This window comes from Heteronotia binoei, chromosome 1 (genome assembly GCF_032191835.1).
Source record: "Heteronotia binoei isolate CCM8104 ecotype False Entrance Well chromosome 1, APGP_CSIRO_Hbin_v1, whole genome shotgun sequence".
Lineage (NCBI taxonomy): Eukaryota > Metazoa > Chordata > Lepidosauria > Squamata > Gekkonidae > Heteronotia > Heteronotia binoei.
In genome coordinates, this window is record NC_083223.1 from 55,432,988 (window position 1) to 55,455,963 (window position 22,976).

Genomic DNA, 22,976 nt, shown 5'->3' on the forward strand with positions numbered 1-22,976 from the left:
CAGTCTAGACATTTCAATCTGGGTATTTCATTCATTTCTTGTCTGATAGTCTTGCTTGTAAGTAAGAACAGCCATTAGATTCATAAGCAGTACTTGTCTGGCCATCAGAAGGAAGTTTATATGGCTGACAGCTGTCAGTAGCCAATGGTTAGGAGGACCCAAGCTATCACCTTACAGTTCTCACAATAAAGTGGTGATGTTTTGGAAACACCAATCATGAAAACCCAAGACACTGTAGAGCTATCATATGTGCACTGTGGTGCGTCATCAGGAATATTTGCAGCTCTAATTTTTATAAGGTTAGAAGGCCTTTGCTTATATCAAAGAACCATCCCTTCCATATTTTTACTTCAGGGACAGATTGTTATCCCACCCAAGAATACAAATTTGCCATAATCCCCTGGCCCACAGTAGGTTTACTAAAGTTAAAACACAGATGTGGCTCATGTGGCAGAGCAGCTTTGGGTGAAGGCAGCCAGATATTCTGAAGGATAATGGAAGTTATTCACATACACAGTCCCTACATTCCAAATCATTTATTTTCAGTGAAGACTATATGTGTTCAAGCCACATTTTGGTAATGATTGTTTGTCATCACAGTAAAGAAGAGAAGCCAGCTGCTCAACAAGGCCCCCATTTTATTAGAGCCCGATGTGATTTATTGTGACTGTGAGCCACCCAGAGTCTGAATGGAGTGGGGGACATACAAATTTAAGGTAAATAAATACAGAAAAACAAGCTTCAGAAGCAGTCAGTACTGAGGGCTTTCTGAAATGCCAGTTTGCATACAGTCTTTGCTTCGGGGCTTTTGGGGGGTGGGGGTGGGGCAGGGGTCTTCACAATGAGAAATATGAATGGGAAAGTCTCTTCTCTGATGCTCTCTCTCAGACTCAGCTGTCTCCCCTTGGCAATATGTGGTAATCATATTGGCTTGTGTAACGTACTCGATGCGGAGACGAGAGTAGGGCAACATAGTTTATTAGGAGCACGTTGCAAGAGAGAGAACACGCGGGCCGGGTCCCACTTATATACAATTCCCGGTACAGCCTACTGGGCCGGTCAGGCCAATCCTGACCGGTTAAACTTCCCACCACAGCTGTTGATTGGCAGGGGATTCCGCGCCCGGCGCTGGGGCGTCTGGGACAGCCCAGTTGCCCCCGCGCCTGGTCGCATGTTGTTACTGATACACTACACCCCTCCCCCCCTGGTTAATGAACATAGTCTTGCAGATACGCGGGAAGACGGCGCTCCCGGGTGGACCGTCTAGGGAGGTCCTGTGGGGGCGGCGCGGCTACCGTGGCTGGTGCTTCGGTGGGCCCTGGTGCGGACGGAGGCGGCGGGACTGGTTCTGCAGATCCTTCGGGCTCTGTCGGTTCCGGTGCTTCCTGCGCCGGCGTTATGGGTGTTGGGGCCGTGTCCTCAGGTTGGCCCCTGGTTGGCTCCTCCCCGGATCTTGCCTCTTCTGTGTCCGCCGGCTCCTCCGGTAGCGTGCGGCGCCGCAACTGGTCTATGTGCCGTCGTAGTACCTGGCCCCCCTCGGTTGATATATCGTAGTGGCGGGACCCGGTCACCCATAGCACTCGGCCCGCCACCCAATCGGGCCCCTTTGCGTAGTTCCGGGTGTAAACCGGGTTGCCCGCAAAGAAACCCCTGACTGCGTCCCGGACCTCGGGGCTCTCGCGGGTGTCGGAAGCCCGGTCGGGACGTAGTCTGTCCAGTCGGGTTATGAGCTTGCGCCCCATGAGGAGCTCTGCCGGACTAACCCCTGTGACCGGGTTGGGTGTGATCCGATTATCGAAGAGGAACGCGGCCAACCTGTGGTCCCAGTCGCCCTGTACAATTCGGCTCAGGGCTTCCTTTGTTGTGCGGACCATCCGCTCTGCCTGGCCGTTGGTGGCCGGGTGGAAGGGGGCCGACCTTATGTGCCTAATCAGATATCGCTGGAGGAACGCCTGGAAGTCGGCTGAGGTGAACGCGGTCCCGTTATCGGAGACTATGGTGTCCGGGATACCGTGTGTACATAAGACCCTGCGCAGCGCCTTGATTGCGGCGGCTGACGAGGTGGACCCTACGGGAATGACCTCCAGCCATTTGGTGTAGGCGTCCACGATTATCATGAAGATCTGCCCCTGGAATGGCCCCGCGAAGTCAAGGTGGAGCCTCGACCATGGCTTCCTGGTAGACTCCCACCGTGTCGCGGGGGCGCTGGGAGGCTCGGGCCGCGTTTCCTGGCATGTCTGGCACCTCCGAACCCAGGTCTCAATCTCCCCGTCCATCCCCGGCCACCAGACGTAGCTCCTGGCTAACGCCTTCATTCGGACTATGCCGGGATGGGTCTCGTGTAAGGATTCCAGGACCCGCTTCTGCAGCGGGGGCGGGACCACCACCCTGCTTCCCCATAATAGGCACTCTTTGTGGGCTGCTAGTTCCTCCCGCCTGGTCTTATATGGCTTGAATTCTTCCCCCATGTTCCCTTCTGGCCAGCCCCTCACCACCCAGTCGAGCACCTGTGCCAGTGTCTTGTGTTTCTGTGTGGCCTTGGCTACCTCCGCTGCATGGAGGGGCTGCTCCGGGAGGCTCTCCATCAGCATGACCTGGTGTGCGGGGGCGGGGTCTGGACCCGTTTCAGGAAGCGGCAAGCGGCTGAGCGCATCCGCGTGACCCATAGCCTTGCCGGCCCGGTGAACCAGTGTGTACGTGTATGAGTTGAGGAATTGGTTCCACCTCAACACGCGCTGTGAGAGAATTTGGGGGGTTTGTCGGTCTGGGGCCAGTAGACCTAAGAGGGGCTTGTGGTCCGTGGCAATGGTGAACCTTCTCCCGTATAGATACTCATGGAACTTGCGGACCCCCGCCACGATTGCCAGGGCCTCCTTATCTATCTGCGCGTAGTTGCGCTCGGCTGGAGTGAGTGTGCGGGAGTAGTAAGCGACCGGTACCTCCCTCCCATCCGGAAGCTGGTGCCCCAGGACTGCTCCCACCCCATAAGGCGACGCATCACAGGCCAGGATGACGGGGAGGGCCTCGTCAAAATGGTGGAGCACCGCATTGGACACCAGGACATCCTTGACTGCCTGAAACGCGGCGGCCTGTCATTTGCCCCAAACCCAAGGTGCTTTTTTGTCCAGCAGCCGGTGAAGGGGCTCCGCCAGGGCTGCCTTGTGGGGGAGGAATGAATGGTAAAAGTTGAGCACCCCCAAGAAGCTTTGTAGCTCCGCTTTACACGTGGGGGCTGGGGCTTGCACGATGGCTCGGGTCTTTTCTTCCGTTGGGTGGATTCCTGCTGCGTCTACGGCGAACCCCAGGAACTCCACCCGTGGGACCCCCAGCAAGCATTTCTCCCTCTTAACCTTGAGCCCCGCTGCCTGGAACCGGCGGAGCACCTCTCGAAGGCGGTTGCCGAATTCTTCGGGGTCCGGGGCGGCGACTAAAACGTCATCGAAGAACGGCTGGACTCCTGGGATCCCTTTAAGGAGCGTGTCCATTATGCTCTGGAAAATCCCCGGAGCGACGCTAACCCCAAACTGTAGCCTCTTCACCCGGAAGGCCCCCCTGTGCGTCACGATCGTTTCGGCCTCCGCCGTCTTGTTGTCTACTGGGAGCTGCTGGTAGGCCTGTGCCAGGTCTAGCTTCCCAAATATCTTAGCTCCCGCTAGGGCGGCCAGGACGTGGCTCACCACCGGCACTGGATAGGGGTTGTCCTGTAGTGCCTTATTGATGGTGCATTTATAATCGGCACAGATCCGCACCTCCCCGTTTGGCTTGATGGGGGTTACGATGGGGGTTTCCCAGGTGGCGTAGTCCACCGGCTCAAGGACACCTTGGGCCGTTAGGCGGTCTAGCTCTGCCTCTATTTTAGGCTTCAAGGCGAACGGGACCCTCCTCGCCTTGAGCCTGATCGGCCTGACTGTGGGGTCTAGTGGTAGGGAAATGGCTGGCCCTTTGTAGCTCCCTAGGGACCCATCGAACACGTCCGGGAACTCTCGGCATATTTCCCCGAACCCTCTGGGCGTTAGGGTTTGCCCCACCCCCTCCAAGCGGATCCCCAAGGGTTTGAACCACGCCAGTCCTAGCAGGGTGGTGAGCTGGCGCTTTACCACCAGGATGTCCAGCGGGCTGTAGAAGGGCCCCCGCTCGACTTGCACCCGCGCCCACCCCACGATTTGCACCGGATTTTTCTGGAAGTCCCGGAGTATGAAGTCCGCCGGCCTTAGTTGCAGCCGTTGGCGGGGGCACAGTTTCCTCAGGGTTTCCTCCGCTATGATGGAGATGGAGGAACCCGAGTCCACCTCCATTTGGCAGGGGTTCCCTTCTATGAGGACCGCCATTTTGATTTTGTCGGGGGTGGCGAGGGGCAAGTTCAGTACCTGAAGGGACGTGGAGTCTGTGGAGTGGAACTCCGCCGACTCGTGATGTGTGGTCGGCTTCCGCCGGTTGGGCTTGGCCCGGCAGGCCCGTGCGATGTGGCCGGTCTTCCCGCAGCTCCGGCAGTCCCAGGTCCGGTATTGGCAGTCCCTCCTGTCGTGGGGATCGCCGCAGCTGGCGCACTTGGTGGCGGGGACCCTCTCCGTCGCTGGGGGTCGTTCGGGCACTCGGGGGCGTTGGGCTGCTCGACTGTGTGGCCCGGCTGGGCGGCGCAGCTGGTAGGCTTCTTCCTCCTCTGGGCGGTCGTGGTCCAGCTCCTCGCGGTGGACGGCGTCTGCCCGAGCCTTGGGGAAGGTCCTCGCGGTCCTCTCGAACGCCACTGCTTCGTTGAAGGTGCTCTGGAGGGTGAGTTCTTCTTTGGCGAAGAGCTTCTGTTGGAGCCTCTCGTCGCGGAGGCCCCACGTGAAGCGATCGGCCAGGGTGTCTTCCAGCTGGGGGAAGTTGCAGTTCCCGGCGATCCTGCGGAGGGCCGCCAAGTAGTCGGCGGCCGATTCTCCGGCCGCCTGGTCTCTTCTGTGGAACAGGAACCGGCGGGCCACCCGTGAAGGCTGAGGTAAGAAGTGGCCGGTGAGGAGTCTGCTGACCTCGGCAAAGGACTTCTCCGTGAGGCGGGCGGGGGCCGAGAGACCCTTGGCGATCTCGAAGGTGGCCGCCCCGCAGACGCTCAGGAGAACGTCCCTCTTCATGCTGTCCTCCGTGACCTTGTTGGCCCTCAGGTAGCATTCGACCCATTCCAGGTAGGATTCCTAGGCCTCTGGATTCGCGGGGTCGAACGGCTCGACGTGACCGGTGTTTCCGCCCTGGCTGGCCATGGTGGCTGCGGCGGCGGTCGTGGCCGGGTGGTGCCCTTGGTCTCCTTCGTAGCCGATGAGGCTAGTATCCCATCCTCGTCGCCAGTGTAACGTACTCGATGCGGAGACGAGAGTAGGGCAACATAGTTTATTAGGAGCACGTTGCAAGGGAGAGAACACGCGGGCCGGGTCCCACTTATATACAATTCCCGGTACAGCCTACTGGGCCGGTCAGGCCAATCCTGACCGGTTAAACTTCCCGCCACAGCTGTTGATTGGCAGGGGATTCCGTTGGGCTGAGGTTGCCCCCGCGCCTGGTCGCATGTTGTTACTGATACACTACAGCTTGCCTCACAAGTTTGTTTATTATAAGGTTTACAACAACATATGTAAAGCATCTGTAACCTTCTTAACACTTGCCTAGATTTTAAATGCATTGGATACATAATGAAGAGATACAGTCGCACAGATTTTTTCTGCTAAAGTTTCCAGATTACATGTTAGTCAGGATGGTTGCCACTACATTACACTAAGCACCAGCAAAGGCCTTATTGTCACCATTTCTCTTTCTGTCATGATCTAGAACAAAACATCCTAGATATCCCCTTCTGTTTGTAGTTTGTTTCCACCAGATTTACAAGAAAAACTGAGTCTCTTTGATAGGTCCCAGTCATTCAGCTCAATCTGGTAATGTTTAACAGTTTTCCCCTGAAATTCCATACTAGATTCTGAAATACCGTACTAGATCTTTATAACAAGACGTTTCCATGTCAAAGAAAAGGCCCATTAAGGCAGGCAGGAATCTTTTCCAGACAAAACAGCTTGTGCCAGAACACTTTCTTAAAGCTGCCCTTAAATAATAGGGGGAGATATTTAGCTAGAACAGTGCCAGAGGTGGCTTTGAGAACACAATAGAGCCCCAGTCTTATTTTGACTAAGGTGACATTTAATTAAATATCTGCTTTTAGCACTGCAACCAATGAAAATGATTCTAACACAAGAATGTAAGCTCTGTCTGATCCAATGCACTTCATATGTATAATAAAAGTCAGATCTAGAAACCATCTCGATGCTATTAAAAAAAAAACAAGCTAGAAGAACATCCCCATTAAAAATATAGCAATGCTAAGGATGAGTAGTTTAAAAATCACACGTTTAAAAGCAGTCTTGGCTCCATTACAGATACTGAAACTGGAAATGGAATTTAAATCATGTCAATTAGATGTTAAGGGCCAGAGTGATGCTTTAGTGGAGGGAAATTAATGGAGCCCTATAGATATGCATTGCTTATAGGTCTGTCCTTGTGATTTAAAGCACGGAGGGGGGCAGAACCTTGTGTTCTGTGTGGGGTCACTTTTGAATGTATTTCAAAAGTTTCAGTGATATGCCTTTTTGTAAGGGCAGAGAATCAGAGACATAGAGTTCCAAGACATTTACATTGCTGTCCTTACCCCACTGATTTCTAAACCCTGTTAGTGTAGGATTGTGCTCACCCTCCTTCCCCTGGGATTCCCTCCCGATATAACTGGCTATCAAGTTGTTGCCTCTGCAATCACCTATCACAAAACTCCTTGTTGTTTCTAAGGAGCAATTCCAACTCCAATTAGAATAAATTCTGTTGTGGAATTATGATTCCTTGCAATGAATGAATAAGTACTATATTCATTTAATGCTAAAAAAAAATAAACAAAAAAAGTATATCCCCCCAAAACCATAGGTTGTTTTTTATTAACCCCTTTTATTTTGTTTGGAAACTTAGGAGAGTGCTAAAATTATTTCTCACTTGGAGTAACAATATAGCTTGAGCCAGCTCTGACTACTCCCTCCTCTCCTGCCTCCTCTGGGAAGGGAAAATCAACAAACACTTCACAGCCAGGTGGTGTTTGGGACAGGTCGTGTGACAGTGCTCATCCGAAAGTTGCATTGTGATGGTGGGTTCCTGGCATGGGAGGAAAATGAAACTTCTTTTATGTTTTGCCTGTTTTCAGAATTAGTTTCTAACATTTTTAAGGACACTTTGGTTAAGATAGCTGTAAAGTCTAAGGCACAATTCTTCCGTCCAATTTAAAGCCCCACCTTCATTGGATGCTATTTTTCCACATACCGCACTGTTCTTAACTATGTTGTCCAATTTCAGAAAGCTTATCAATAAGAGCCAACTACAGGGGGTGGGGGGTTAGATCTGGGTGCAATAATAGTTTAATGCTATAGTTAGGGTTTCAAATTCTAGTTTGGGGCGTTCCTGGAAGTTCAGCAGAATCTACTCTCTGAAGCTGCCATTTCTTCCAGGGGAACAGATCTCTGCAGTCTGGAGATCAGTTGTCCTTCCAGGAAAACTCCAGGCCTCTCCTGCAGGTTGGCAACCCTAGCAGCAGTTCTTCAGAAGCATAAAAATTCCATGAAGTATTGGGATCCATTCCATAAGTTACTAAAATTGCTGGAGAGCTGTGGGGGGTCAGCATGGATGGCAGTACACTGACCCAAGCAAAAGTTTGATTATTTTTCTTGATAAACACTATGGCTGGGTCCAGACCAGCACTTTAACACAACACAGGGATGGCTCACAGATGGATCAAAAAATCAAATCCAAACACACACATTGCCTCATGTCCCACTCTGTATTCGCCCTGTCCTTAGGCGTCTCAGCCAGGGCTTAAAAAGCTACCACTTCTGAAGTAGTAGCAAATTTTAGTGCCACATGCCATCCGCCTTTCCACAGTATGAATGTGGGAGTGCGCAAGTGAAGCAGATTGGTGGTGTGAACCTGCAAATCTGCTCTAGGGATTCACTAGTATTCTCTTTAAAAAAACTGCTTAGAACACATGAACGTATGACCACTAAAAATTTATGGGGCAAAAAGAAACCCAAACTGCACCAAGGGGATGGTGTGCAACAACCGTCTAACAGCACCAAAGCACCTCCCAGGCAGGAAATGGGTGACTTGCGCAGGGGCATCTGATCAGGATTCGATCAGGGTCCATTTTGAGCTGGCCCAATTTGAGATGCCGCTGTGCACCCAAAGCTGCCGGTCTGGACCCTGCCTATTTGAATCATATGGTCCCACTATTGAAGAAAAGAAATGCCGATATTCATCAAAGTAGTATTTTTCCTATTTGAAAAGTGTGGCCTTCCCACCTCTAACCCAAATCCTTCCTTTCATGTCATTTCACTGGCCACTGCTGGCTGCATAGTCAAAATTGTCAGTTATATATACTTTTTCATCCAGCTGTTCCTCCAAGGAGCTCATGGCAATAGACGTGGTTCTCCATTGGATCCTCATAACAAACTTGTAGGACTAGAGAAATAGCAACTGGGCCAAGGTTACCAGTAAGCTTCATGTGAGGGAAGGGATTTGAACTCTGGTCTCCAAGCTTCTGTTCTGACACAAGACTGAATTTATTATCAGCTTATTATTCAGAATTTAGTAAACTTTCCTATTTAGTCTCAAAACAGCCCCCAAATAACCATGTCTATAAAGTCAGACTATTCCCATTGTAAATATACCTAACTGCTCTGAAAGCTATTAATCCTGGGAACCTGTTCACAGATTCTTCAGAACCTTTGCATTCACTGCTACCCACTGTGCTATGTATTAAATGAAAGTAGTGAAGTTAGTCAGCATCTGAAATTTCCCAGTCTTGAAGAAAAAGCTAAAGGATATTTGTTTGGGGATGTTTTAATTCATGAGGATACAAGATATTAATAGGATTAAGTGTAAGCACTGGTTATATTTTCTTTTCGAATACATGGGAAATGAACATGCGAATGAACAGGTATTTGCATGCATTCATAAAATTAATAGATGTTGCCACTGAATATTCTGACTGCATACATTAGCAGAACTGACAGCAGACACTTACGTCAACTATTTAAGTGTCTGCTGGTCCCCTGCAATGAAAAATAAAGCAAAAGCTTTTTGAACCTTCCAACAAATAGAGCCAGGCAGGTCTCGCAGCTCTGAGGATGGATTTCACGGTTGCACAGTTCCGCAGAGAACAATGCTGTGTTCTGTGCACTCACAGACCTCCAGGTCCCCGTCCTCAAGAGAGTTTCAACGACAGAACTTAATAAGACCATAAGGCCATGCTGGCACAGACATTTGTGCTTGTTTAAATCACATCAACTGCCTACCAAGAAATCTCTGCTTGGTTAAATCACATGAACTGTGAGGCAATGGATATCCCCCCCCCCCCCGGGGGTATATTCTGGAAAGGAGGTTCATTTGTAAACTGATGGTTGCTTTGCAGGAAGAGAAAAAAAGAAATGTAAATCTAAACTTTGTCCCCCAGTCTCCTGACTGGAAAGATCAGATGCAAAGGTCAGTTCTTAAATCTGTGAGATCAAACTGTTGGTTTTGTTTACCCCGATTTACTCTGTTATTGAGGCTCTGTATTATCTAAGCAGGCTTTAGTGAAGGCTTAGATTATTTGAAAGCCCTTCATTAGCTGGGCACACTCCTTACTGTGAACTTCCAAAGCAGAAACGAAATTACTTTTGTAAATATCAAAGGATTTGACCATAATCCAGCCACTCTAGAAGCCTTCTTTATTTCGAAAGGGCAAAACAGTTCATTGTGGCTTTTGTTGCAAAGTAATGTCTTGTCACAAATTAGTAGACAGGCTTTAAGATTGCACAGAATGAAACCGAACATGCGGCAGAAGATGCATTGAATATACGAGTCTTACATTTGCACAGAAAATTTTGTACAGAAATTCTCTTCTGCAGAAAATTGTGCAGTGTGTAATCCTAAATAAAATTAAAGTCATGTGAATCCACTGATATCTATGTTGGCCACAGAAGATCTCTGATTAGGACTACAGAATACATTTCTTATTTATGTATGCATTTAGAAAATTTGTATGCTTTCCATCAAGATGCCTCCTGAGGCAACTCACAAAGTAAAAAAAAAAACCCACAGCAGTAAAATCATTAAAAGAACAGACATAAAAACCATCAGTATTAAAATAAACTTTAAAATAAAACAAACACATTTCAGGACATAAAACCAACATAACACGCACTGGTTTAAAATGGAATCTATGATATTGCCCTCAAAAACAACCACTAAAAATATGGAGCCCTTCAATGAAGGAGGAGGAGATTGGGTTTATACCCCATCCTTCACTACCCAAAGGAGTCTCAGAGCGGTTTACTTTTCCTTTCTCTCCGCACAGCAGACATCCTGTGAGGTAGGTGGGGCTGAGAGCTCTGACAGAAACTGCTCTTTCCAGAACAGCTTCCGACAAGAGTTATGACTGACCCAAGATCACTCCAGCAGTTGCCTGTGGAGAAATGAGGAATCAAACCCAGTTCTTCCATTCATTGCAGGCCAGGATCCTGATGCCCACATTCTGGTTGGCCATTTTGCTAGAATTGGGCTATCAGGGAGTTAGGCATTTTGAAGGGAAATGCAAATGAAGGATCCTAGAGGGTGCAGTGGGATTAGTAAGTGCCTGCCTGAGGGGGTGTGGTTTTCTATGTTCTGACTGTAAATATTCTTCACTGCTAGTTTGTTGCTTGCTGTGTGTGACTGCTCCTCAATAAGTATCTTCTTGTTTCAAAAGAGCTGACTGATCCCATTTATAACCCCCAGATAAAAGTCTGAATACTTAACTACTACACCAAGCCCCAGTAAAGAGAAACATTTAGGCCTGGTGCCTGAAAGACAGAATGTCTCAAGGGGGAGGGCATTCCAAAGGTGAGGTGCCACCACTGAAAAAAACCCAGTCTCTGGTTGCTACTCTCCAATCTCTGCAAACAGGACCACAGAGAGTAGAGCTTGTGAATAAAAGCTGAACTGACAGGCTAGACAGTATAGAAGGAGAGGTTTGCCAGGTTCTCACTTCAGTAGGAGACCTCCTGACCTTCCCTCTGCCTCTCACCTGAGCAATGGGAGAAAAATGGGGGGGGGGGAATCACCAGTGCCTTGCTATGATAATGTCACTTCCAGTACAACCAGAAACGACATGATTGGATTGCTGGTGATGATCCAGTATTCAGTTAAACTCCCCCCCCCCCCGCCGCCACCTGCAACAAACAAAAAAAACAGAACAAGAACAAAATCCAGCAACTAAATTTAACAAAAAGACAAAAATATAACAGCAGCAGTGGCAGATCTGCACATAAGTGTCTACAAAAGGTTTCCAAAGATCTAAAAATAAGTCTATATGCAATTGTACGCTACATGCCATGTGTTCAAAAATTGAAGAGTTGTAAGGTTCTCAGTCCATTGATTTACCAGAGCTGGGCTTTCATCTTTCCAGTGTTGTAATACAAGTCTTAGCTGTAGTAGGGACACAGAGGATTCATTTTTGTTGACTATCAGTTAACCTCAGAGAGAAAAGCAGATAGGTTAAAAGTTTGTAAGCATCCTCAAAAATGAATGAACATTCTAATACAAATTGATATGAGTAATAACTTCTTCCCAGAAAAAAAAGCAAATGACCAGCAAACCTAAAACATACGTTTAGGAGACACATCCTGAGAGTTACAGTGCCAACGGTTAGACACTTTACTCAGTTCTTTGTGATGTTGTCCGACTCTGCTTGCTAGGGCCAGGGGTCAGAATCCACTGGTTGGGTTGCCAGCCTACAGGTGGGGCCTGGAGATCTCCCACTTCTACAACTGATCTCCAGCTGGCAAAGATCAACTCCTCTTGAGAAAATGACTGCTTTGAAGGGTGGACTCTATGGCACTGTACCAAGCTGAGGCTCCTCCCCTCCCCAAACCCTGCCCCTGCCTGGATCCACCTCCAAAGTCTCCAGGTATTTTTCAGCACAGACCTGGCAACCCTAGTTTGCATATACCCACCAGTTTCCTCCTTTTTCTGGTACACCCCACACATGTCTCAGCACAGGGGAGGAGGGTTACCCTTGCCCCTTCCCACCATTCTGCCCGCTCTCTAACTACTTAGCTGTAAGTAGGTCTGTCCTCCCACCCAGACTGCCTTGGGATTGTACATAACAAAGGCTTGCCTGGAAGAAGGATCACCCTGAGCTCTGCCAATGCCCTTCTATTAGCAGGCCGGTGCTTGGCTCATTCCTAGTTTCTGAGCCAATGGGCCTCCCTCTGTGTTTTCCTCCCTCATCAGCCCTGCCCAACCTCCTGCTGGCAGATGCTGTTCCCAGAAAATTACTATCTCCTACTTCTATGTTGCTTCGGGCTCCTCCTGTAGCTCATGCCCCAGTGTACTCCAGCCCCCTTGGCCTGTGATGGCTGTGTCAGTCTGGGCAGCTGTCCCTGGGTGTGTTGGGAGAGTCTTCCTCCCCGCTTCCCCTTTCCCCAAGCTGCTATTAATAAATGAGTCTGTTAGGGTTTACCCTGCCCACTTTCCCTGGCTGCTTCTACTGCTTCACTGCTGCTGCAACCCTCCAGCACCACCCTGACAGGCCACATGGCATGTGACGGGGTTTTCCTGCCCTGCTAATGTTGCTGCAGCTGCCTGGCCTTGTCCTGGTGATAATGGTGTATATGTAGGGAGGAGTCTCTAGCCCTGTCATGGATGCAGCCTCCTGGCCAGAGCCCAGAGGTGCAGGTAAGTTCTAGGAGGGTTTGTCAGGCTCAGACAGGTGTCCAGTATACCCTAAATATTTCTCTGGCAGAATAAATAGCAACTTAAGATATATGGAGAGAGCAGGTATAAACTTTATAGCTGTATTCCATTGCTTTGGCAAAATTGCATCTTATTCTATGAATCCCTGAGACTCTGCATATCATATTTATTAACTGATATAAAATATTTATAGACCATTGTAGTAGGGTCTGCATTGATTCAATTAAAGTTTCCAGAAGCAAAGAGGACTTTTAGACACTTAATGCCGCAGGGCCATATTTACGGTAGATGCCAACAGGTGTTTTAATTGCAAATATTGAAATTCAACAGAAGTTGATATCTAAACCTCAGCTGAGAAAATGACAAAAACTCACTATCCTACATTATCAATTGGTCCAATGTAAAAAAAACCCCAACACCCTATCAATCTAAGCCTTCCATAACAAAGATTTCTTTTCAAAGTTTAGGCTCATAATGTTTCTTTAGTGTGTGAAAATGGATGAAACTGATATTGTCATGACACTCTGCACCATTGTTCTCTAATTGCAGAAACTGCAAGATGAATGGGATCTACTATAGCATAAGTAGAACCCTAATGCATTTCCACTTTTAGAGAGCTAAATTGTAGAATTTGGGTCAAATGCTAAATTGATGCAGGCAACGAGGTCACATCACTTCCGGTTGTACTGAAAGTGACACCATTGAGTTTCTAGTGATATTCGCTCACCGGTAAGCCCCACATCTGACAGTTCACCCTCTTTCTGGTTGCTAGTTGGCAACCCTATAATCAGGTACCTTGAGGAAATGCAATAGAAAATGAGCCAAATATAATGGAAAGCAATCTGCATTCTACAAAAAAAAAATGTAAATAGGGAAAAATCTGAATGAGTTGATGTGGACTAATTTCATGGATCAAAAACAGACCAGCTGACAGATTTGATAGTAATTGACAATCAGGCTCAAAACAATGAGAAGACCAAGGCCAGTTTATTTGGGCTATCTCACTCTATTTATTAGCTTCACTTTTCTTTTCTTTTTTGATTGGTTATATTATAGTGGAGTGTAAATCACATCCTGCTGTCAGGAGATAGGCAAAAATATGGAATATTAGTGCAGTGAGGGGCAGCAAGATCATTATTCAGCAGAATCAGTTTTATAACAACAATGTGTTGCATCATACAATAGTGGACAAATAACTGATGTTAGACAGCGAGTAGCAGAAGCTGTATATACAACACACGATGAAAAGGAAGAATTGATGCTTTGGAAAATATTACCTTAACCAAGGCCTCATATACATAGCAATATATACAGGGCTTTTTGAGCAGGAACACACATGAACGCAGTTTCAGCTGGCTTGGCCAGGGCTCCAGCTCAAAAAAAGGACTATAGCAGAGGGAAGGCACTAGGCAACCACACACTCCCAGACTGCATGCTCTGTCCTCTCTGCTGCCTTCAGCTTCCAATGGGCTTGCAAAGAGAGTGAGTGATGCAGAGCCACTCACGAGTGCCCCCTCCTGGGAGAAGCTGGGCCTGCCGCTGCTCACTCCATGGCTCACTCTCTCTCTAGTCGGGTTTGGGGAGGGGTGAAACAAGGTCTCTCATTGAGTTGTGTGAGAAATACATATCCATGAAATGTAGCTGATGAAACTGTACTGTTCTCTGTCAATATGTGGAAAGTAACCTACTGAATGGTGATGTCACTTCTAGTGATGCCAGGGGGTGTGGCCTGATATGCAAATGAGTTCCTGATGGGATTTTTCTACAAAAAAGTCCTGAATTTACATAACTTAACTCATAGCCCACACTAGTATCAATCTGAGTGTTGCTGAGACCAGATAAGTCTTGTGCATACCTACTCAGAAGTCACTCTTTCCATATTCAATGGGATTAAGTCCCAGGTCAGGGGTGGCCAAACTATTACCGTTTTCGCACAAAGCTTACCTCGCAGTCACAATCCTGTTCCCTCCGCAGCGTCTGTTGGATTTCCCACCATCTGTGCCAGAGTTACAGGAAGTGCCGCAGCTTTTGCGTAGCAAACGTAAACTGGGTTTTAGTGGTTTACGTTTGCTATGCAAAAGCTGCAGCACTTCCTGTAACTTCGGCGCAGATGGTGGGAAATCCGACCAGACGCTGTGGAGGGAACAGGATTGTGACTGCGAGGTGAGCTGTGTGCGAAAACGGTCTTTGGCTCGGGAGCCACATGCAGCTCTTTCATACATATTGTTGAGTTAAGGAGGAACTTAATTCAGGCTTATTCTCAAGTCAGCATGCTTAGTATTGGGACCTTAGTCAGCCTCTGAGTGGTGACCCATAGGTAGGTGACTATTTCCACCATATGTGAAGCAGGAACCCAGAGTAGGGAAAGAGAACAGAAGAACCGAGGGAGCCACTGGAGGGAGGGACAGAATTAAAGAGGGCTGTGCAGGGTTCCCTCTTAGTTTCATAGCTTTTGTAGGAACTGTATTTACTGACCTTGGTGCCAAGGCAAAGAGAGATGCATAATGATGCAAATGGTGGTCAGTGATTTATATGGTACATGTGTGTTTCTTTCTCCCACTGGTGCCAAAAAATCATCCCCTATGCTGGTCTTATTTCCAGCTTTTTAAAAAGTCCGCTTCTAGCATGGTTGTGGTGTAAAATGCCAAAGATAAAATACATATGTATGCATTTTACACCACGAACATGCTAGAAGTGCCTTTTTTCCATGGCAAGCAAGATCCTCTGAAAACCAGTTTCTGCTTGCTATGGAAAAGAGGCGGGACAGTCACACCCCCATGGCAGCTTGTGCGAAATCATACGGAAGCACCACAGAGAATAGGAGTGCAAGACTGGGACAAGGCTAGTGGGGAATTGGTATTTCTGTGCAAAGGAAGTATTAAGAGTGTTAATAAAGACCTGTGTGTAAAATTTGTTCATGTCTTGCAGCTTTCAAACAAGTGATGTTTAGTCTATGCAGGACTAGCTTACCCACTAGGCAAACTAGGCAATTGCCTAGGGCACCGGGGGGGCACTGCATTGGGCTCCTCCCTCCCAGTGCTCAAGACAACCACTTCATTTGCCCCTCTCTCTCCCCCGCCACCAGCCCTCTTCATTCTCATCCTCCATGCCTCCCTTCCCTTCCGCCTCGTGCCCCCCCCCACTGGCTGCGACGAGTCTGGCCCTACCAGCTTCAAGGGAGCTGGCAGGGCATCATTTTGCAAAGAGAAAGCTGGCAGAAGCTTCGCTCCCCCCTCACTTCTGGTTCCGGAAGGGAGGGGAGAGAAGCTTCTGCCAGCTTTCTCTTTGCAAAACGCAGCCCTGTCAGCTGCCTCAAAGGGAGGGGGCTAGCAGTGTGTGGGGTGGTGGTGGTGGTAGGGCTGGTGGTGGTGGTGGTGGGTGCCATGGCGGGGAGCTTACATGGGTCGCCATGCCCCCTAAAGCCAGCTTTGATTCTATTTGGCTGTTACATTAAGCAAGTTTAAGCAAGTTTGGTCAACCCTGTCCCTGGTAAATGTGCACAGGATTGCGGCCATGGAAACCCAAACATCAGTGCAATCACTGCCATATGTTTAGTTATATTATCATTTTTCTGAGTTATCCTAGGGCATTATCAGAGTAGTATGTAGCAGGAGTTGTCTGTGGATAGTTGCAGCTGAGACTTCTATAGGGGGTTGACTTATGAGGAAAGGACACACAATGTTGTTGCCAATTTCAAGACCATCCTCTTCATGTATTTCACATGCCTGTTCACAAGTTACAGTGAATGCACATATGCTGTGTACACTTGATTTTTCTTTATGTGGGCATTGAGTAATTATATTCAGCACATGTACAGTTGAAAATGTGATACAAACCCCGCATTCATCCAGAAAATGGCCCTCAGTTTAATTTGTAAAGTGAACACATGTTGGTCGGCTGCTGCTCAGAAACAGATGTACACCTGTACATGCAGCCTGCAAGGTGTATGCATGTTCATTGTAACATGTGAACAGGCTACAATGAAGTTTGAAAGGTGCCTGCTTCTTAGCCCCACTATGTTTAGTTTTCCATTTGCCATATATATTGCTCGTTTGGTTCCTAAGCAGCATGCTCAGAGTCGTGCTAGAGAAAGGCAAGTTCCCTCTCCTCCCCTCTCACATTGCTTCCTCCTCATCTTCAGATTGGTAGATTCAAAAGAGCCATATGGTGGGCACTTCAGACTGCAGCAGGAGAGAAAATTGCAAATGGAAAAACCTGCAGTGACACCACAGATTCAACCTGATACATCTGAGCATTACTCAACTCCGCCAGGTATTTTCCCTAGAAAAGTGAACAAGTATGGTTAGCTGATAATTTGGTTGGAACTGTCCATTATGGTGCTTACTTTGTGTGTTCATTACAAAGACATTGGTACAATAACCATAAGATATATAAGGAAGAAATTTGTTTTTAATAAAATGATGATGGTGATGATTTATTCAGTTTATAAACTGCCCTTCCCCAAAAGGCTCAGGGTGATATACAACATTATATAAACATACATGAGTTAAAAGGCACAAATAACACTTAATTACAATAAAATCAGTGAGCTAATGATGGTTCTAATGATAATTATACTGCAGTGAGAAAATGATACTTTTATATGCCCATTAGGAATTTGAAGACAAAATTCTATGAGCGTGGATAGGAGACAGCTTATCCCTCTTCTTCTATTACGATGCAAAACACAGCTCATAACCAAATGTACTATACAGCAGTGATACTAAATAGACAATTTACATATTTTTATTAAGCTGATATGTGGAGATAATGGTGTTTCTGGATGGGTAACGTCATTCACTGAAATAGCTGACCTTTCTAATGAAGAGCAATACTTTGAACAAATGTATTATTCATACATTGACTGTACAGTTTCATCTTTCATGTAATGTAGTTAACATCTACCAGTATGTCATTTTATTCCTCACCTTGACAAGGTACACTAAACTAGATAAAATGGCTTCCAGGACCTAAAAACAGTGTCTAATATATGGCAGAACATCCTCAGCCTCTCAGAATATTTGCTTCTAAATATTCCCTCAACACATCCAGGCTGCACATTTGGTTGAGCACATCTATCAAGTGGTCAGTCCAAAACTTTATATCAGAATCACCACCAAAGTCCCTAGGGCAGCATACAATAACAAAATATAAAACTGTGTCCAAAACCATGAAACACACTAACAACCAAGGCTTTTTTTGAAGCAGGAACTCTTTTGCATATTTGGCCACACACCCCTGATATAGCCAATCCTCCCAGAGCTTACAGGGCTCTTAGTACAGGGCCTACGGTAAGCTCCAGAAGGATTGGCTACATCAGCAAAGGAGTCCCTACTAACAACTGAGTAGATGACTGGGGAAGACAATGGCTGAGTAGATGACTGGGGAAGTGTTGTGTCCTAGGCTCAAATGGGAGAACTGTTACTTTTGGAGGGAACTGTTACTTTTGGAGGGAACTGTTACTTTTGGAGGGAAGCTGAACAAGCCAAAGCTTGTACTCCACACCAGGGTTCCAGAGAAGGCCTAAGCGTGCCCAATCAGGGGAAGGATTGAAACATAAGTAGCCAATTAACATCTAGGCTCATACTGTACCCTGATAGGCCCTTAGGCCCCTGTAAATAGCCAATCCATGTACATAGTTAAGGACCAATCAGAAGGGGGCGAGAATTGTATAAAGGAGCGGGAGGTTTGAATAGAGCTTAGTCTGTGTGTGTGTTCCTGAAGTAAAGCTTGCTGAAATCACTCTCCGACTCTGGTCTCTTACTGCGCCGACCCCAGTACTTTACACTGGCGACGAGGATGGGATGCCAGTAAGAACCAGCAACAGAACCAGGAACACGGAAAGGTGGCTAAATCCAAGCCATCTGTGTCCGCACCTCCGCTCTGCGCACACCCCATCTCTCAAGCCGCCCAGACACACTGCCAAGAATGGAGGCTTCAGCTAACCTCCTGCAGCCCTTTAGCATCGATCGCCCCGAGCTGTGGGACTCGTGGGTCGAAGGCTTCCAGTCAAACCTGACCTTCCGGAAGATTACAGAGACTACCATGCAGAGAGCTCTGCTTATCAGTACGTGTGGCACGGAGACCGTGGACTTAGCCAGGGCTCTTCTCCAACCCAGGAAGCTCTCAGAGATGCCGGTGGACGACATCATCAGCGCTCTGGAGAAGTATTTCCAGCCCCAGCCAACCAAGCTCACCCGGCACTGGGACTTCCGACAAAGGACACAGAAGGCAGGCGAAACCACGATGGCGTTCTTGACAAGCCTGCGCCGGGTGGCAAGCCAATGCAGTTTCACAGACCTCAACGAAGCCCTGCTCGACCAGTTTGTATGGGGCTTGAGGGACGAAAAACTAGTACAGAAACTCCTGTCCCTCTCCGAGTGCGACCTAACAAAGGCAATCAACGTGGCCACCAGCTGGGAGAAGGGCAGATCAGCAGAGCCACGGCTGACAAGACAGGCTGCGACACACCAGATCAACCCTGAACCATCTTTGGAGAACTTGGATGAGGACAGAGCTCTACAAACTGGCTATCGTTCAGCAGGAAGGAAGACCACCCATGTCCCACAGGGCATGAGACACAAGACACCACCTGCATGTGCAAGTTGCGGGGGCCAGCACGAGCGGAAGACCTGCCGATTCCGGAATGCCACCTGTCGACTCTGCAACAAGGAAGGCCACATCGCCTGTGCCTGCAGATCCACATCCCGAGCACGCGTCCCGCAAAGATCTGCGCACTCCGAAGGCCAGCCAGACTTCGAGACCGACGCTCTCCACGCCCACCCATACCCGGTACAGTACCTACCCTTGCCAGTCAGGCCCTCCAAAATCCGGGTCAATGTAGGGATCGGGGGGGGGGGGTGCCCTGCCAAATGGAGGTGGACTCTGGGTCAGCATCATCTATTATAGCGGCAGAGACATTTTTTAAAATCCCCACCAGGCTGAGGCCTCGTCTCAGGGACCCGGGGTTTACCTTAGTGGACTTCCAGAAGAATAAGGTGCCTATCTTGGGAGTGGGCCCGGTCCCAGTCCAATACAGGGGGTTCAAGGGCCAGCTACAAGTGCTAGTGGTCAAGAACCACCTTACAAACCTTTTGGGTCTCGACTGGTTCAAGCCCCTGGGAATAGAGATCAGGGGGATCAATAAGACTGTCGGAGTGGACTTTAACAAGGTTTGTGAAGAGTTCCCGGCCGTTTTCGATGGCACCTTGGGCTGCTACACAGGTCCCCCGGTTACACTACACCTCGACCCCACAGTGCGGCCTATTAGGCTTAAAGCGCGGCGAGTTCCATTCGCGCTCAAGCCTAAAATTGAGGAGGAACTGGATAAACTGATTGCACAGGGAATACTAGAGCCTGTCACCCACGCAACCTGGGAAACTCCCATCGTGACTCCAGTCAAGCCCAGTGGGGAGGTGCGGATTTGTGCAGACTATAAGTGCACCCTCAACAAGGCTCTTCAGGCCCACGCATACCCTGTGCCCATCGTCAGCCACGTTTTAGCCACCCTAGCCGGTGCAAAAATTTTTGGCAAGTTGGACTTGGCCCAAGTTTACCAACAGCTGCCGGTGGATGAGGCCACGGCCAACGCCCAAACAATTGTGACCCACCGGGGGGCCTTTAGAGTAAAGCGGTTGCAATTTGGCGTGAGTGTGGCTCCGGGGTTGTTCCAGGAACTCATGGACTCTCTTTTTAAAGGACTTCCCGGAGTCACTCCATTCTTCGATGATGTGCTGATCGCTGCAGCCTCGCCTGAAGAATTCGCCGCCCGCCTTAGAGGAGTCCTACAACGTTTTGAAACAGCCGGCCTCAAGGTCAAACGGGAGAAGTGCCTCCTGGGTGTGGATCGGGTGGAATTCCTGGGGTTCTCCATCGATGCCCAGGGGGTCCACCCCTCCGACGCCAAGCTGCGTGCCATCAGAGATGCTCCAGCGCCCACCAACAAGCAAGAACTCCAGGCCTTCCTCAGCCTCCTAAACTTTTATCATGCTTTTCTCCCCCACAAGGCAGTGGTGGCCGAACCCCTGCACCGGCTTCTAGACAAGAACCGACCCTGGGCGTGGGGCCGCCAGCACGCTAAAGCCTTCCAGGATATCAAGGGCCTCCTGATGTCCAACTCCGTCCTTGCCCATTTCGACGAGACTCTGCCCTTGGTCCTTGCATGCGACGCATCCCCTTATGGCGTGGGGGCAGTTCTGGGCCACCGACTCCCTGATGGGACCGAAGTCCCTATCGCGTACTACTCACGGACCCTCTCGTCGGCAGAGCGGAACTACGCCCAAATCGACAAAGAAGGGTTGGCAGTTGTGGCCGGAGTCAAAAAATTTCATGATTACATCTACGGCCGGCCCTTTACCCTCTATACGGACCACAAACCCCTCTTGGGCCTCTTTGCATCAGACCGGCAGACCCCTCAGGTGTTGTCCCCACAGGTCCTCCGTTGGTCCATTTTTCTAGCCGGCTACACTTACACCCTAGTGCATCGCCCGGGCAAGGCAATGGGCCATGCTGACGCCCTGAGCCGCTTGCCCTTGCCTGACGTGGATCCCGATCCAGCCCCGGCTCATCAGATCCTACTGATGGACATGCTTCCAGACAGGCCATTGCTCGCCCACGACGTTGCTGCCCGCTCCGCTCGTGATCCAGTCCTCTCCCGTGTCTTGGACTGGGTGGGGAGGGGGTGGCCCAAGGGCTCGACTGGGCCGGAATTTACTCCGTTTGCAGCCCGGAAAGACGAACTATCCACCCACAAAAGCTGCCTACTATGGGGCAACAGAGTCGTCTTCCCCAAACCCTTGCAAGACCAAGTGCTTAGAGGCCTGCACGAGGCACACCCGGGCATAGTCCGCATGAAGGCTCTCGCACGGAGCTATGTCTGGTGGCCCGGCCTCGATGCAGAAATTGAGGCTTGGGTTAAAAGGTGCCTGACATGCCAGGTGTCAAGGCCTGACCCCCCACGTGGCCCAGTGCAACCATGGGAATCCATCAAAAACCCCTGGTCAAGACTGCATATGGACTTTGCTGGCCCCTTCCATGGGCGGACTCTACTCATACTAGTGGATTCATACTCCAAGTGGTTGGAGGTGGTCCAGGTGCCCTCGCCATCATCGCAGGCGACCATCACGGCTCTGAGGGCCATCTTTGCAACCCATGGGTTGCCGGAGACCATCGTCACCGACAACGGCACAGCATTCACATCCGCAGTGTTCCAGGACTTCTTAGCCAGGAACCTCATCAGGCACATTCGCTCTGCCCCGTTTCATCCAGCCACCAATGGCCAGGCAGAGTGGATGGTGCGCACGGCAAAGGAGGCCTTGAACCGTCTGGGCCCCTCAGACTGGCCAAAAGACTTGGCGTGTTTCCTAATGGCCTACCGGACCACACCCACCGCCTCCACAGGTCGCAGTCCAGCCGAACTCCTCATGGGCCGCCGCATCACCACCCTGCTGGACAAGCTGCACCCTGACCGAGCCCCAGACAGGCGACCGGCACCGGAACACCTTAAAGCCCCCAGAGGGTTCTACCCAAGTGAGACAGTGTGGGCACGGAACTATGCCACCACTGGCCCCGCCTGGCTCCCTGGAAAGGTGGACCATGTCACCGGACCGGTCTCCTATGCAGTGACCTTGGAGGGTGGACATCTCCTGAGGCGACAAATCGACCAACTCCGTGGTCGCCTGCCTGCCGGGGAGCCAAGGTCAGAGGCTCCAGATCCAGACAACGTAAGTCTCCGTGAGCCTGACACAGAACAGGGTTCCGTGGAAACCGCTTTGGCCCAGCAGGAGGAGACCCCCGACCGCGCAGCTGAACCCAGGTCTCCCGGGGCCGCTGTCCCAGATGTCTCCAGCTCTGTAGCCGCGGAACCACCAACCGAGTCGGAACGCCCAGTCCCCTTGGAGCTCGACACGAGACCGCCGCCCTCCGGCATATCTCCAGGACTATGTCACCTGATAGCTGGAACTATGGGGGGAGGGGTGTTGTGTCCTAGGCTCAAATGGGAGAACTGTTACTTTTGGAGGAAACTGTTACTTTTGGAGGGAAGCTGAACAAGCCAAAGCTTGTACTCCACACCAGGGTTCCAGAGAAGGCCTAAGCGTGCCCAATCAGGGGAAGGATTGAAACATAAGTAGCCAATTAACATCTAGGCTCATACTGTACCCTGATAGGCCCTTAGGCCCCTGTAAATAGCCAATCCATGCACATAGTTA